We start from the raw sequence: 18,090 nt of genomic DNA, 5'->3' as shown, positions 1-18,090 counted from the left end.
AGCACTACAAACGCAAAAACACTTCTCCTAGATGAATAGTGAGTTTAAGGAAAGGAGAAGACACCTGTTTTCGCAACTAATTTGTCATGTCCTTGACTGCAAACACTCTCTGTTCATGACCTTACAGGACTTATTGATCTGCTAGTCTTTTGGGACATGGGTGACACAGCAAAACTACGAATAACGGTTAAACTCACAGATGGCTTTTTGGGGACAATATCCTTATGGCCTTGAGACAAGAATTGTCCTCTAATGTTCCACATGGGGCACAGGTTGAAATGGTACTGTTTAAGCTACAGTATGTTGTGTGTTAATCATTACTGCAGCAGTGGCCTTGTTTTGGCAACTTTCCTGATGTGGAGAAATGTGGAGGGAGTACTCAGAAAAAAAAATGCTGTAACCAATCAAAGGATGTTTCAGTACAGTAGTGCAACTGTAGATTCAGCGTTATTTCATCTATACTGTACAAGTATATAAAACTTAAAGCAGCCAAGTGCAAATTAGCTTGACAAAATCAGGGGCATCTGCTTTGATAGACTATTTATAGAATACTAAATATCGATGGTTCTAAAGATATGTGACTTTAGGATTATTAACCAAGTCAGGCTTGAAAACACAACTTATGGGACAATAGATGGTTCTCGCATGTCCAGAATTCCCGGAATCCGATCACAGAAAATGCATTCTGTTATACTTGCAATTAAATGTGGATAAAAGTGATCTTACGGGTGTTTATACCTGGCTTTTTTTCATACGGACAAATGAAATCTGAACGAGATCCAGAAACGCGTGAGATTGCGAAGGCCTGCAGTCCTGCGTTATGTTGTACAAGCTGATTGTCTTTGCAGCAGGCTGAGAAGATTTCTATTGACCAAAACACTGGAGTGGATCAATAAGGAGAAAATTAGGTAATGTTCAAAAATATCTGGACAATTGTGAAAAAGGCCCAGAACTGTGTTATAGTCCACTGTCCAGAAATTCTGGCACACTAGGTTGCACTTTAGGTGTTGACAGTTGCTTCTGTGCTGCTTTATGAATGAACAATACGACAAGTTTTTCAACATTTCTCAATTCTGTTTCAGCCTCTAAAAAAAAACACAACACATTTTTTGAAACCTACCCCTGACAGCCTTAATCTGCGACAATTTTTTTGTAACTGTGTAATGACAAAAATATTTTATGCTCTGTTCTGCCAGCAAGTGAACCAAACTTCTCTCTTTGGTTCTTAACCGATTCTAAAAAGCACATTCATTACCGAGGACGGTGCTAAAGATTTTAAAAAGTGGCTCCAAAGTAAATCTGTTTAGAATGTAGTCTGATAATAGAAACTAGTGATTTGACTGCTGTTTACAATTGTGTATTAATCTTTTCGAAGTTGTGGGACTGTATTATTTATAGAAACACAAAGATCGGATCAGATCGTGGACAAAAAAACAAAACAGATCGGAACATCCCTACAAAGAATCCTTTCACCAGGCAAAGAATCATTTAAACATCTAAATGAGTCTTTGAGAGTTCATCAGTGTGATGCAGGTCATGTCCACCCTGCCTATCGCTTTATTAGCAGTAGCACTGTAGTAAAACACATTGGTCTAAAAAATTCAACCACAACAAGATTAGACGATGCTGCTGTACATAGATAACTGAATCATCTGATTTCTGGTTTCAGTACAGGAAGATGAACCTCAGCATAAAAGAGCACACTCTCCCAAGGGCTACACGTCCAACCCAATTTTAACATTTAGCATGCGGCCCTATCTCATGAAGATCAGACTGGAATTTGATTGATGTCCTTGCCAACTGTAGATCAGAAATCGGCCCATGAACATGCCACCGTAACGAATCCATCCTAGAAATTTCCACATCCGACCTGAGGGGGAACATTTGCAGAAGTAACCTCCGTCAAGTTCATTACGAGAGGGCCTGAGGACAGGATTTTGTGCAGAAATGTAATGTAATGTGGAATAGTTGCGCTATAACCAGGGACTACCCTGAGACTACACTTGGACAGCAGGTCCCACATTCCAAACGACTGCTCGCTGGATCTATTATGAGGGTGTTTTGAGGTAGCACTTTTAGAGGCACAGGGAAACACATCGGCATTATAGTCTGTTGTAGCTGAACCATGATACAGATACATAATGGGTACAGATTTAATACTTTGAAAAAATGAAAAAAATGCTTAAGTAGTCCTTTAACCTTTAGCTTTTAGTTTAAATTGTACGTTTACAGTTGTACATAGACACGCAACCAGAAACGATGTACTGATATGGATTTTTTTTGCAGTTTGTATTTTGAGGTACAAATGAAATATGCGCTGGACGTGTGAAATCAATCAGATTTAAACGCCCGTCTAACTATAGGCTTACACACTGCACACTACAGTGACTGAAGATTCCATTAAGGCACGTTGTGTTGGATGAGCCGGCGTAAAGCGATACTGTCTGAATGCAACCAGTTCACATCTGCAGCTGCAATTAGTTCACACCAGCGCATCCCTCTCAGACAGCGCAGTGATTCCTTTAAGGCCATTCCAGAGGGCCACGGGACCGTTCCAATGCTGCTGCAGCATTTCTTTAAACATGTAATGAATCTTTTTATTATTTTTGACCACAAAAATGATATATATAGATACTGATGGGTATCAGTAAAGACTATTAGCAGCAGAAAATGCTGGCCTGGGTGTGAGACAGATAAAAGGACCGAATCCGATCCAGTAATACATCAATCCTTAAACTGCAAGCTCTCACACGGCCTATTTTTAGATGCTCATCTAAAAGGATTAGTTTGGTGAAAAATCTAACCTACATGATTCATTACTCAGTTGATCAGCCTGGACATGTTTGGTATGTGAAGTTTGCGGCTTTAGCTTACATGCTAGGCTAAATGCTGCTAACAAACAATGGACTTGCTACCACTCTCGTCTCTGTAAATACACGCCCAAAAATGTCTCTCAAACCCACAAAATGCATCCAGATATGGTCCATCTATGCCGTGTTGCTATAAAATTTTACAAAGCTTTTTCTATAGATTTCTGAAGCACATAAATGAAGCTTTTGGGTATTTATAACTAGGGATGCCCTGTTATTTTGCCCAAAATTCGGTTTGAGTCTCGACCTGAGTATCACAAAGTTTAGATGATAAGATGAGCTGCTGATTAATATGTTCAGTAAAATCACTTTATTGTAAGTATCAGTTTCTATAATAAGACATTTTGAACTGGTTGATTTAGTTTGGTAGAGACTTTTCTTAAAATAACATTCTTTAATATCTTATAATCCGGTCTAACTCCCTCCCTGACCAATCAGCAACCAGTTCCTTTAAAACGCTGCAGTCAAATCACTGTGTGTGTAGTGGTACACACTCTGGACTGATACTGGTTGTTGTTTGACGATTAGTGAACTAAAAAAACTTTTTATAGTGAGGCGACAGTGCTAAGATTTGGGCTTCTATAGTGTTAATATCTACTCAGTTCTGAATGAGCTCTTCAGTGCTGGTTTAGAAACAAAGAAAGGTGTGCGGTTCTCCCGCTGGTAAAACAGGTTGTTTCAGCGACAGTTTTATTAAATTTCAGATACTATGGTCTGTTTTCATGTTCCACTGTAAAATAGCTCCACACTACAGACTGTAAACTCCTTTATTTACCTTCTCAGAATGTACACAATGCTGCCAGCTAGGCAGTAATGTCTATTAATGGTGCCTTCAGGACACTAAATGACGCTTGAACACTGTGGTTACAACAAAAATTCGGAACTGGATTAGGATTAGGATTTACCGAGATGGTGACACTGTGTCTTGTGTTTGTTAGTGTAGCATCACTCATTTTACAGTAAAAAGCAAACATTAGCAGTCAACCATGTCTTGGCTGACTGAACTCAGTTCAAAAATAAAAACATCTTATTTTTAGGAGATTTTAAAGACAAAATATTAGATCAGCATTATTTTGGAATCATTACTGACACTGAATGTTTTTGGCATTATGGGAAAAAAATGTGGTCTCATCTATCTATGATGAACAATTCTATACCAGTCACCTTTTATCATTGGTCTGATCACACAAAGCAATAACAACCGCTTATCAATTTAATTTAAACTATAAAGGAAGGCTAGAGTGTCTTATACATTGATAAAAACCCAGTAGTACGCAGAAAGCTCCCGTTCCTTTTCACTATGGCCAACGTGGACATGTGCATGCTGAAACTCCTCTACTGGCACGTTTTAATGAGTTTTAAGGGCCCACCGCCAAAGCCGCTAAAAGGACTGCAGGTGAGAAGTTAGGTTTAATAGGATTAAAGTATTAGTTCATTGCCATGAGCTCTGAGTGAAGGTTTGGATACAGTGCTGCGAACATAATAATGAAGACATCAAAACACACCATTAAACCACTTATCCAACCACTATGCTCAGGACAATGTCTAAAAATACCTACAAGTAGATGGTGTAACTTGTTACGCATCCAGTATCGCACATGAAGCTACGAAACACAAAGCAGTCAAGATTAGGGCGTTACATGAGTTACCTCTCACATGAGTACACTCTCAGAGTTGTGTGTAACACTGTAGAAGCACCAGGACCAGCCTGTTAGGCAACTATGTGAGGTGTTGCATCAGGCTCCGTCACAGGCAAAGGACAATCACTTCGTCTAGTTTTGGATAAAAAAGGAAGTTATCTTCAGCACAGTTAAAAACAAAATTCAGGCTTGATACTTAAGCACTGATGCCATGACAGAAGCACCACATGTGTGTCGTCAGTTAATCAGTTCTGTTTTTAGTGGGTTAAAAATGTATTTTTTTGGCAAACTCCAAAAAATCTGTAAACATCTGACTGTGCCAACCAAAATAGTGAATTACACACAGCAGCCCGTAATGAAATGACTATTTCTGTCCCTCTGTTACAGACCCACAGTTTGTATCTGACTGCAGGGGACCAGCTATTCCTATGAGCATGTTATTACACCGATTCTACAACTCCTGGTTAGCAAAACAGCTTTGGGATACACTTTGTCAACACAATTCAAGGTATATGTGACATAGTCAGTTAATAGACGTATTATTATTGTTATGGATAACTAGTGTGAACTAAAAAAAACCAAACAAACAGATGCAGAACATCTTTCGTCAGTTATTTCAAGAGAAACACAGACACAGTCTCTTATTAAATTGTGAACTGACAGTCCAGAAATGTAGTCCATGGCATAACCTCACACTCTTAAATCAAGCAAGCGAAGCAAGATGCAGTATGAATGCCAGATAAAGCAGATCAACACATGCACTAATCCCTATCCTGTGTCTTATGCAGACGTTTTTTTTTATTTTGTAAGCGAAAACAAGCTAAAACAATACATGATACCACGACTGTGCCTTTGTAGTGTGCCATTACTTTTGCACACGTCACACTTTATGCTTTTTTTGCGGTGTGTAAGTGTAATTATTAAACATTAATTATGCTTTAGAGAGTGCAGGCGTGTGTGCAGAGGATCTGAACTTAATCACACTTCGAAAATAAGTGGTAAAATAAAGTCCTGCTGTTTTATAATATTAAATCTATATTATAATATATTTTTTATTGATTGTTTTGTCATTTCTTTACAAAACAAACACTAAAAATATATATATTATAATACATATTTAATATTATAACACTGATCATTTTAAAATACGGAATATGTGGAGGTATGCAGTTCAGGTTAGGCAATGTGGCCAGTTACTGATCTGCATGTGCGAATGAGCAGAGATGACAGCCGATGACCTGCGTCAGTTCAGTGTGTATTAAGGGGCCTCGGTGTAAAGTTCATGTACTGAGTTTGTTTTCGGCAATCTTTCTCAAACAGAACTGTTGCTACACTTCCTTTATGTGACCTAGGATCCAAAGTGATGCTTCTGGGTAAGTCAGCGTTAATCACACAGGGGTAGCGAACTGCAGTAGGCCGTGCACCAAAGCCGGTGGCTCAGAAACATGCCAGCCAAGCTCTTACAACTCTTGAGGTTTTCTTTCTATTAGAACACATTTGTTAAGAACTTACTAAAATAACAACAACAACAAAACACACACACACACACACTGAAAACTAGTGAAAGGTCCTGTCTGTCCGTCAGTCTCTAGAAACGAGAATTACTTGTGTAGTGTCAGCTTTCGGATTTCCTCCAACAGTACACTGAGAGACACAGCTAGTGAACAGAGAGGAGTGGAGGTTTTAGAGGATAGGTATCCATACAGGAGTAAAGACTTAGCTAGATACTAAAAGAGTGACATTACCAGCCCAAGTGTGTGAGAGTCTCTCAGCAGTGGGTGAGACACATACACACTTCTCTCTCTCTCTCTCTCCCTCCTACTGAATGTTCTAGACCCTCCACCACAACATCACCTCTTCAGGAGATCAGGCGCACATGAAAGCTAGCTAGCGCAGGCTAACTGTAGCTCATTTCGATATTAGGGAACACGAGGGGTGATTATTATATTATTACACTGCAATAAGCCTAAATCACAGAGCCCGGATTAGTAATTCAGTTATTTCAGGATAAACTGGATGAGAAACACTTCACGACTTGACTCTTCTTAAAATAACTTTTTTTTTTAAATAAAAAAATAATAATAAAAAAAAATATATATATTATTTTTGTAGGTAATCCGGGTAACAATGCGCACTACAAATGCTCCCCTGTGACAAAACGCTAGCCAACTGATCACTCTCCCTCTCTCTCTCTCTCTCTCTCTCTCTCTCTCACACACACACACACACACACACAGGCGCGCTAATCGTAGGTAAAAAAAAAAAAAATAATAAAAAAATATATATATTATTTTTGTAGGTAATCCGGGTAACAATGCGCACTACAAATGCTCCCCTGTGACAAAACGCTAGCCAACTGATCACTCTCCCTCTCTCTCTCTCTCTCTCTCACACACACACACAGGCGCGCTAAGTCTAATCGTAGGTAAAAAAAAATAAAATAAAAAATATATAAAAAGAGCCATCATCCCCAAATACTGTCCTCACATGGTAAACTCGATCGAAACACCACATAAACATCGTTTCGTGGCGGATCGGGGAACTTTAATAGCCTCAACTTCACCGATACCTGACTTTATCGCGGAAGTAGACCATATTTAGCTAACGATACAGGTCCACAGCCTCGCGCGCGCTTGTGTGTGTGTGTGAGTGTTTTTGGCCACATTGGCGTCAAAACACTGTCAGTTTCTCTATTGCTTCTTTTTCTCTTCCTCAGGGTCGATGTTTTGAAGCGCTGCAGAAATGCACACAGTCTTCTCGGTTTCTTCATTCTTATACATGAACCACGACATAAAGGCGGCTAACGACGGTGCCGCGGTGCCACGCGCCCACACACTCTCTCTCTCTCTCTCACACACACACTCTCTCTCTCACACACAGTCATAAACTCATGCTCACATCACAATACAGCCATGTGTGCTCCCGTGTGCACTGAGGCAACACGATTTTGTCCCATAAAAGTGCGAAATGTGCAGAAACGCGGCTCTGATGGTCCCGCACAGCCCAGCTGAGGCGCTGAGAGACGGTGTGTTGTGTTTTGTTAGATAAGGCTACACACCCTAGCCCCCCCTTTCCATCGTGCAAGCATGGCTACACCTCTGGGTAGCCTCAGAACATAAACATCGCCTTTTCCAGGTAGTTCCCCGCTAACAGGTGGTGGAAATGGGTCTAGGTCAACTCTGAACAGCAGCCCTCGCGCCCCGCGGGTCGGTATCACCCCCTTGGACTGGGTTTTCTGGTGATGAGCTGCAGGGAAGCAAACCACAGTTCCTGCATGTGGCTGCTGAGGAAACCTTAAAGAGAATAAACATGTCTCCCGCCACCCACATAAACAGTGTGTTTTTGCGTGTGTGTGTGTGTGTGTGTGGCTACCCACCTGATTTCGTCGAGGAAATGACCGCAGATCTTTCTCTTACAGGCGATAGGAAGGAGGCGGACGACTGCTCCTCGCTCCTCTAGACCATACCCATTTAACAGGGAAGCCACCGTGGAAATTTCCACCATGTGATGGCAGCCCTCCTCGAGCATCAAATTACACCCACGGGCTGGGGGGCACTTGGTGGGACCAGCTGGCCGGGGGTCGCTTGTTGAAGCGTCCTTATCACGGCAGTGGGACACATAACTGAGCTTGACTAAGCAACGACCCTTCGCCAGCTTAGTCCTCAGGAGATTTTGCTAACGTGCTTCTCTGTTTAGGTTATCGTCGCCCCTTACCGACGCCCCTCTACTCAACCGAGTATAGGCTACCTCTGCAAAGGGAGAGCCAGCCGGGTCGGCTGGAGATAACCTCCCATTGGTTCATTCCTCTCACCGCCATGGCGTGCAAGCGTGGTGAAGGTCTTGGGCCCTGATACTTAGAAAGTCCCCTTCGTATTACATTGATAAGTGATTTCATTTAAAGTGGTTTGAGGGGGGAAATGGGGATTGTATAGATCCCTGTTTACACGAGTGGTGATTAAAACCAGACATCTGAAGAGTTTAGGGCCTCTAAAACCTACCCCATGTAGTCAAACATACAAGATGGCTGTGCGTTTCAGCAGCAGATTCCTGAGACATTGTTTTTTGGTAGGTTTGAGAGAAAACTGACTCAAACGAAAGAAGAAAGAAGAGTGGTAAAACGTTCGCTAAGAGGTTAACTTAACATTGCGAGCCAGTTGAACTTCTGGTAGTAAGTTATCTTACTATGTAGCTCAGGATTTCAAGGCAACCCAGGACTTACCTTGTTTTTACATTGTTGACACCATGACCCCTTATTTTTTAACCACCACTGTATAACACTGTCTACAATTCTCTAGTTTTACTATTCACGGATTTCCCCTTTAACATGCAACTGCTTGGGATCTTTAAAAAAAAAAAAAAAAAAAAAAAGCTAAATCTCAAGTCAAGTCATGGCTAATGCTAATCTTTTTTTCAGTTGTCCACAGCCAGGCCAAAGTCAAGGATAACCTCAAATTAAGGCCATAACCCTATACTAACCCTATCTCTGATCTTTATCTTAACTGTAGTCCTAATCTGAACCCTGAACCAAACGTTGCCGAGAGTCAACTGCATGTCATCAGCAGAGAGTTTGTTAATAATTTGAGCATCTGTAGATAATCTTATCAGGGGCAATCCAAATAAAGGGGGCCGCTTTGCACTTCCAGTGTCCACAAAGTTGGGATTTCCTCGAATGCAGTTGCACATACAGCAGTCTCCACTTCTTCTGGGTTGATCTCACCCTTGCAAGAGTTGTTTTTTTTTTTTTTTTTTCAATGGATGAATGAGTGCAGGGTGTGTCTCTCCCCAAGAATGGCTTCTACAGTAGTAGGTAGAACGACTTAACCCCTTAAACCCCAGCCTTTTAAGCTCTGTTCTTTAGTATGCACTAATCATTCAGTAAGTACTATGGATCATGCAGGAACTGCTGTGAACCTGACATGTTACTTCATGTCATTTGAGGGCAAGGAATTGAAGTATGGGCCCACAAACAGGCCTTAAAGGGTTAAGGTGCGCGCGGACTGATTTCTACACCTCTGTCCCGTGCACGACTGGCAGAAGAAGTAGGAGTCGGAATAGTTCAACAAATAGAATTAACACAGCCTTTCTGATGTTGCCCGTTTAGTTTACAAGAAGAACAGCTGGGCATTCACAAAGGGCCTTGTCAGATTACATGGCTTTTTGTAGTGAGGACACAGATGATCCCCGGGCAAATACTCCTGTCCTTGATCACAGTGTTATGGAATGCACCTCGTACAGCAGGTCTGCAATATGATTCATTTTTCAAACAGCCTCCGAAGCCCTTACAAAATGAAGCTTACAAAAAATCTTGTTAAAGCTTGAGGATCAGTTTTAGTTCACAGCCTTTACTTTTAGGATCTGCAATAATGACCCTACATGCAGAGTTACTTTTCTTGGTGCTGTATGTAATCATTTATATAATATATATATATATATATATATATATATATATATATATATAATATATACATATATATATAAACCCCACATATAGCATAGTAAAGAACCAATTAGCCAGGAAAAGAACCACTTAAGCATCCATCTGGCTATTTGAGTTGTCATGGTTCTGTAGGGAACCTTGTTTTATGCTCTGCTTGTGTTAGTGTAGCATTGCATAGCAAAGCATAGCTTTGGTTGAGCCCTGAAATGATTCCTGAGGCTTACTGGTTAGTGTTTTGCATTCCTCTCAGTGACCTCTAAGCGCAGTGTGTGGTTAGCTAGCGAGAGACTGAAGCCAGGTTAGCTTCTACCCTAGCACCCCCTTATCTAGCATTCATTTGCCTTCATGGGCTTTGCCTTTTTGCAAGGTGCGGTGATTTCCCGTTTAATGTGTAGTTAGCTTAATCCTAATGTAGGCCAAGGGACTGGACGCTGGACAGAAATGATGATAGGGATGTAGCCTAGCTGGGATACCAGCTTTATTCCCTGGCTTTTGCTTCATCGTGCAGATTTACCCATCCACCAAGGACATCGCAAAAAAGCGTTACGCTGCAGTTACGTAGAAAAGTTTGCAGATACCTAAAACCAATATGAAAAAGTTGGCGCTGGTGGGTGGTGGCTGGAGTAACGGCTGGCCCTACAGATGGTACAATCTTTACACACAGCTTCCGACATTCTGAAATGCCTCTTCCAGATGTATGATGGACGTCATTGGGGTGGCACAGAGATTTCAGCCTTCTTTAGGTGGGCCACTGCCCGTCCTGCCTGGCATCTCTAAACTGCAAACTCCACCGCCATAAAAGAAGATTCTGCTAAAAGCAAAGATGGAGCTCAGTCTCTCTATTTTGGTTGTTTAGATGCTGATTGTAATCATTATCAGCTATGTCATCTAAAGTTTCTTGCATAACTGGGGTGGACAGGGATTTGAATGGAAACCCGGCTACTGGCACTGGCACAGTCACAAAGCCTGGTTAGTGTAGCAACCTGTTTACCAACAACTAGCAGAATCTCTGCAGTTACAAGTGTTAAAAGCAGCAACAACACTACATTCTCCTAAAGCAGAGGTTGCGCTTTACTGCGTCACAGCCTTAGGCGTTGAAAGGCTTTTTCTAGTGGGCTGGGTGTACGTAAATTGTGGAGCCTTGAAAAAAATGACAGTTTTGGGGTTTAGGAATTGGCTGATTGGCGCTTAAAAGAACCATATACAATATACAAAAGGCTTTCCATAATATAAAGAAACCGTTTAAGCATTCAAATGGCTCTTTGAGTTGTCAGGGTCCAATGTAGGACCATCGCCTTTACTAAAGAACCACTGAAAAACACCTGTTTTTAAAATCGAAGACTCGTTCCTCCTTTTTTTGAAGGGTGACACCATAAAGCCTTGATTAGTGCAATACTTTCTTACGGTGCAGTCAGCATTCTGTTCAGGGTTATATGAAAACCATGTGCACACCTGTATACTGACACCTCAGTAAACTCCCTCTGGGAGAACAGGCCTGTCCTAACTAAACATTTCTGACACTTGACTGGCTGTTTCTCCTCTTTCAAGATACCTTTGCACATAAGGTGCCACAGCTGCCACAGTGGAGTATGATACATATACAAAGCCTTCAGCACACGCCGCGTCAGCAATTCCAAAAAGTGCAACAAGTTCACCTCAAATGTGGTTCAGCACTGCAGCCTATCGAGCTGCTTCTTATTTCTTCACAATAGAAAAACATTAGTAAATGTACCAAGGTGATATTCCTTCATGAAACGGACACGCACTAGAAAGAGCAGAGTGTGTTATGCTTGGGTGAAATACATAAGGGTTCTGCCAGAAGACTAGATTAGAAATAGAACACTGCTGCGGCTCCTCCCAGAACAAGTGGATACATGTGCGAATTTCACTGAAATGAGAGCATTCGGAGCAGGTCCTAAAAGAAGAGATTCCCGCATTTGCACCCCTTGCACTCTCCAGCCCATCTCCACGTCTGTCTCCGCACTCTCTGATGAAGGCCTATATTTATGAACTGGGTCACCCTAGCCAAGGTAAACCCTTTCCAAAAATACCATTAGTGAGCCGACACGCTGCATTCTGTTATGCTCTGCCAAATGTCACTGGAGGTGCTGTGTTCCAATATATCAAACATAAAACTACTTGCTTTACTGTAGCCTTTTCTAAGCTATTCAATTCCCTCGCACTCCGCGGCCCATTTAGAAAGTTCTTACGATAAATCAGAATTAAAGACATATTATGGAAAAATGGAAAAGAGTCTGTGTATGGTTAAATACACATTTACAAAGGACTGGAGTATGCAGCTAACTATGCAGAATGGAGACATGGGTAGAGTAGTCTGAACCAATAGTTGAGTAAAAGTATTTTTGTTTAAAATCAGTGACTGGAAACTTTCTAAATAAGCAGGAGTGCAGCAGTACCACTTAATAAATCTGCTTCGACGCAGAGTAACAGTAAGAAAGAAACCATATAACTCCATTATTTGGCTTTTGACTCAATTTGAAGCTGTCTCTTACAGTATGTCAAAACTTCCACCAGTAGATTTTTGTTTTTTTTTGTTACAGCGATGACACACGTTTACGTAATACTACTAGCAGCTTTTATGTTATGTAAATATGCACACGGAAATTCTACATATTTAAATATTGGGTGGTATGTAAATATTCACAGTATTGTATTATACTCTTAAAATAGAGGTGATGCCTTAAAATAAGCACTGTTAGTTTCATAATAAAAAAACATATTTGCAACCGAGGTATGTGAGTTTGAAGAACCTTTACATTGGTTACCATTACATTAAAATGGTTCTTCTATGGCATCACTCAAACAACCATTTTATTTTTAAGAGTATAGCTGCAGTCCGTCTCTTCTTTGGTTTCTAAGGGTAGTGATGTACTTCTTGTTTGGTCATGTGTTCACATAGACAACTGGCTGCGTCCTGAACATACCTATCCACATACTTACCTATGTGCTATGCATAATACTGCTTCCACTAGAGGGCATACCAGAGAACACTGACCATAAAGAATGTCTGGGTTTACATAATGTAAATATGGTGACGCTCAAGCAGATTGGCTGTGTTTATTATAATAAGGGCTGCACCAATCCGACTGTTTTGATAGCGATACATAAACTTTTCATATCGGCCGATACCAAACTAACACAAATTGATACAGGTATAAATGGACTGAATTGCTATTTATGTGTCACTACAATGAATAACTGTGCTGGACCCTGGCAGTGTGACCCTGGCACAGTGTTGTCTGGGCTCAGGACGTTTATTCTGAAATTGTGAGACCAAAGAGGAGCGAGCAGCTCCTTCCTTCTTGGTTCTCCTCAAATGGAAGACCAGCTGTGACAGTGACATCATTACCCCTCCCCCTCGCTCTCGGCTGTCCTCAGTTACTGGCCCAAGCCTCTCGCCTCTCTCTTTTAATGAAAAATGTGCATCATGTCTGTAGGTTACTCTGATCCTGAGTTTTGAAGCCTAGAATACTGGTAGTGTGGTAATCAGGTTCAGTGAATGGATTGATCCCGCGATTTAGCCTAATTTTCCGATACTCCATCTGACTAATTTTGTTCTGTGCAGTATCGGAAGCAATATCTGATCCTAGTATCGGATCAGTGCATCCCTAATTATAATTTGTCACTGTGAAGCAGCAAGGAAACATATTACGGGTAATTGCGGCCTTAGTCATACAGGCTTTCTTTCAAAACTTTGTGCCTGCACTGCCCTTACTGTTTTTGTATGTACTGGACCTAGTGTATGTGCAAAAATCTTCAGCCTAACCAAATGGAATAAATTATTCTCCAAAAGAGGAGTAATTGTTATGAAATGTGAACAGCAAAGATGGCCGAGATATACAGTGGGGTCCAAATGTTTGAGACATATAGGGAAAATGCTTCTATATTTATTGTTTACTAACTTAATAAGACAAATTGTCAGGAAAAAATACATTTTCAGCCAACCAATTTCAGTCCAGTTTTTTAAATTTGAACAGAAGTCTCAGAATTATTAATGTAGTTTGTTAGTATTTGTCGTCCTTTGGCTTTAATGACAGCATGCAGTCGAGCTGCATGGACTCCACAAGTTTGTGCAAAAGCCTTGGAGGAGTAAACACTTAAAAATAGTTCCTTAAGGGTTTTTAATTCAGATAATGGTCGTAAATTGAACCATGATAACTCAAATAACCATTTATGCTAATGAGGCTGAATGCTAATAATCTGAGTGCTAATGGGACTAAAATGAGTATCCCTACAGAAATGCTTCTGTCCACTTCTCCTTTGGTCTTACAGTTTTTTACAAAGAGAAATGATAAGATTGACCCGCCATCCTTTAAGATCTGGAGATGACAAACATCCAGACTTTATTCTGTCCTGGCACCAAAGTTCAAACGCAGACTGAAGATCCATTTCTTCCGAGAGTACTTGAGCGAAGTGTAGTGTTGAGTATTATGGTCTCCATACTGACTAGTAGTATCTAAGCTTAGATGTATCTTTGGATCCTAGTCTATACAAACTAGCTAAGGGTGTTTTCTGAGTAAACAGTGAAGCACCTTTGTAAGTCGCTCTGGATGAGAGCGTCTGCTGAATGCTGTAAATGTAATTGTAAATAAGATCGAAACAGCCTTTAACAGTGTTTAACATGTAAAGTTAAACACATGCCGAGTTTAAATATCTTATAAAAATCCCATAGAGGTGTCCATAATTGTTCGAAGAGCATAATATAGCATAATCATTTGAATTTATCTGAAGTTGTTGTTGAGTCAAAGAAAAGTAAGCAGTCATGCATGTTATTTCAGTCTGCTTCAATTTCATCGTCAGCATTCCTGGTGGGAATTTTTAACCAAAGATTTCCACATTGAATGCATTTAAAATAACAACCGTTTTCTTATTATTCTTTTAGAAAGTCTCAGTAAACATTATAATAAGGCCCTTATCAGTTTCCCTTAATCATTAACTCCACAGGGTGCTCTACGAAGTCCACCGTGTGTGATACCTGTATTCACAAGAGCAAATTTTACTCATTCTAGCTCTGTTGATTCAGTAGGTGGTAGGTGCTACTATAAAAAAATACTGAAAAATACTTTAAAAATGGCATGTAGTTGTACAGTGAGTAAAATATGACACAGCTATTACCAGTTAAATGAAAGAATGTAATATGACGATGTAATATATGGGCCATTGCAAAGCAACTCATTGGGCCTGCCGGGTCATGTCATGGGTTTCAATGAAAATCAAATTCAAGCTAAAACCTGGAGCTGTGCTCCATTTACTTTATTAGTGCTGAATATCAGCAGTCAAGTTTTCTCCACCAGGTTCTGAATTACAGCTTAATTACAGCTTAAATGTAGCTTGCGTCTACCTAACATAGGCCTGATTAGAGTGATAATATAGTGTTTATACACTATAAATATATCAAGTAATTCTATAATACAAATTCTATATGGGAATTAGGATTTCAGATTTTTACCCATTTTTTACCCAATTTGGATCGCCAATGACCCAACCCATACATATCCCGTACATTTAATCAACACAGTAAAGCATAAACATGGCTGTTTCCTCAGACATCTGTAAGTTTCTGGGGTTTTAAAGAAGAATTAGGGGGTGAGAGTTCGGGTGCTCTATAAACTATTGCCCATCCTGCAATGTTGACACAGGTGTAAGTGTAGGATTCAGAGTCATGGCCCTTTGTTAGTGTAAATCATAGTGACTTAGTCTAACTTCATTACAGTGGAGAAGTCTACAGCTCTCACTCTGTCTGCATAATTGTACTCACTATGAATGGAAAAACTGACCACTTTGCGTCTGCTCTATGCATGTGCTGTCGTTGATACGGGTTCTGTGTTCGTTTTGCAATAAGTGTCACTCATCTCGAAGTCTTAATCCTTAAACTGTTAAAGATTCCTAAGAACTCATGTATTAAGGAGTATTTTCAGTTGTTTGCTGATGTATGAATAGCAAGCATGTGATTTTGGTTGGGCTGCAATGTCCAGATATATAAAATAAGCTGATTATTTTGCTTTAGTGTTGCTGTCCTCTAACTTCCTCAGGTTTGTCTTTCTCTTACTGTTAATGTTAACAGTACAATGGTGGTCAGCTGAGGTCACCTAGCTTTAGTTTTAAGTCTAGCGTAGATTCCTGTTTGTCTCTTTTTTGGCTTGCATGTCGAGTTTGAGCGGCCCTTCAGCAGACACTGGCACAGGAAAAGCCGCAGTCATGAGGCCTGGTTCACGTAGTCCGTAATCTGTATTTCCATAGCTAGCAGAGTGGTGATGATGTGCTGCCCTCTAGTATCAATAATAGCAAATTAGCCCCCTCAACACTGCTGGCACGCTTTACCATTTTGCCAGCTTTGACTAGTGCTTTCGCTAGTATGTACATTATAGGCCCGTAAGGTTAACGAGTCTAGACTGTGATGTAACAGTCTGGGGGTTTTGGAATTGGCCCATTTTAAAGTTTTACTTTTGCAGGTTTACTTTTGAATGAAGAGACAACAGTGTTTGAGGATCACAGAGATTATACAGGCCTATGTACCGAACTCATTATTCATTATTCAGCAGTTCTAAGATAAATACAGTTTGACCTTCTCTGGCCTCTTTAAGGTTAATTAACTGTAGTGGTCAACATGAACCAGCTTCTTTGAAGATCTCAATGAAGAACTCACTGAGGAATCCTTGACACTATTTTCTGTCACCATTTACTGTGCAGTGGTGTATTTCACACCCAAGTGTTCCTCTTTCCTCTTCTGTGTTACTTGTAGAGACGTTCCCTGTTTTCTCCAAATTCTTGGAACACATATTTTTCTCATCACTCATAAGTTCACATCACCATTTCATATCTTCTAACAAGCAGTTGAATGCTCTCGTCTTTGATGGTAACCACATAGTAGACCACAATCTGTCTAATATCACATGGCAGAAGTTGACAATGACACCAACGACATCTCCACACAAAAAAACAAAATGATGTCCAGCGCCTCAGCTCAGACGCAGTCGTGCAGAATCTTCTGATTCTTCCGCTCGCCTGATTTCTTTATGGTTGTTTTGGCCGTTATGTAAGTAACGTTACATAATATTTTCAAAGGCAGTTGTTTTTCTTCAGCGTGTTGTCTGACGGGACGCTGGGGGATCGAGAGGGGGTCAGGAGTGTTTTGCTCCGATGTTCACATGGCAGTGAAGGGGAGGATGATGAGGGCTCCCCAATAACAAAAGCCTCGTTAACAAAAGCCTCTTCAGCCATCTGTGTAATTAGGAGCCACACACACACACACACACACAGGCATGTGAGATTCATTAAGGACTACACGTGCCCCTAAAGTGCTGGAATACAGGCAACGGACACTGTCTAAAAGGAGCATCAGTGCAACCGTAAAACATCTATACTGTCTTGAAACATTTTCATGATTTAAATAAACTTTTTAAAATTTAAATTAAATTTGTTTTGTTTTACATTTAAAATGTGGGATTATGAATATTCTTTTTTCAATTGAATATTGAATTTCTTTTATTACAATTTTTCTATTTAATCTAATTTAATGAAATGAGTCTGTTGTGGCTTTGAGTCTGAGTCTGTCTATTTGTGTGGCAGCAACTTCAGAATAAAAAGTTATATTTAGGCCTTATTTAGACCCTGTTTCTGAATTTTACATCACACGATTAGTACAATAATATTACTGTATATTGTTATCTACATATCATTATTATTATTTTTTTTTTTTTTTTGGAAGTTTCAAACTCTTAGTATCTCTTACTTTTATAAACTCACATGTCAAATCTCCATTTTTTAAATGGGAAGCACAGTCACAACACTGAAAATTCACAAGTTTGTTAGATTTACTGGCATAATATTGCCATTTGTGTAACCATGAGACCATTGAGATGTGTAGAGATAAAAATACAAATTATCCTGTACAATCACACCAATCCAAACTGTTAAGACAACAACAAGAACCCACTTTAGCTGAGAATAATATTCCTGAATGCCAGCACCCTAATACATGGTTTGATCAATAAATATTTCTGTGATGGTTTACCAATTTATCATTATGATTTAAAATATGATCAAATTGAATGTTAAAATAGCTAAAACATGTTAAAATGAACACTTACCAGATTCACATATTTTGCAAATGAAGGTGCCA

The 18,090-nt window shown here is 40.1% G+C and overlaps 1 protein-coding gene across 1 annotated transcript in view; it reads right to left on the bottom strand.

Moving 5' to 3' along the window:
• slc38a4 (solute carrier family 38 member 4) overlaps window positions 1-7,973 on the bottom strand; it is a 39,710-nt gene extending 31,737 nt beyond the window's left edge. The window contains exon 1 of the mRNA XM_072672455.1: window positions 7,887-7,973. The gene's annotated coding sequence lies outside the window, so the exon portion shown is untranslated. The remainder of the gene's footprint in view (window positions 1-7,886) is intronic.
• Window positions 7,974-18,090: the final 10,117 nt, after the last annotated feature.

This window comes from Salminus brasiliensis, chromosome 2 (assembly GCF_030463535.1).
Source record: "Salminus brasiliensis chromosome 2, fSalBra1.hap2, whole genome shotgun sequence".
NCBI classification, from domain to species: Eukaryota; Metazoa; Chordata; class Actinopteri; order Characiformes; family Bryconidae; genus Salminus; species Salminus brasiliensis.
This window is presented reverse-complemented; position numbering and strand designations above follow the sequence as displayed.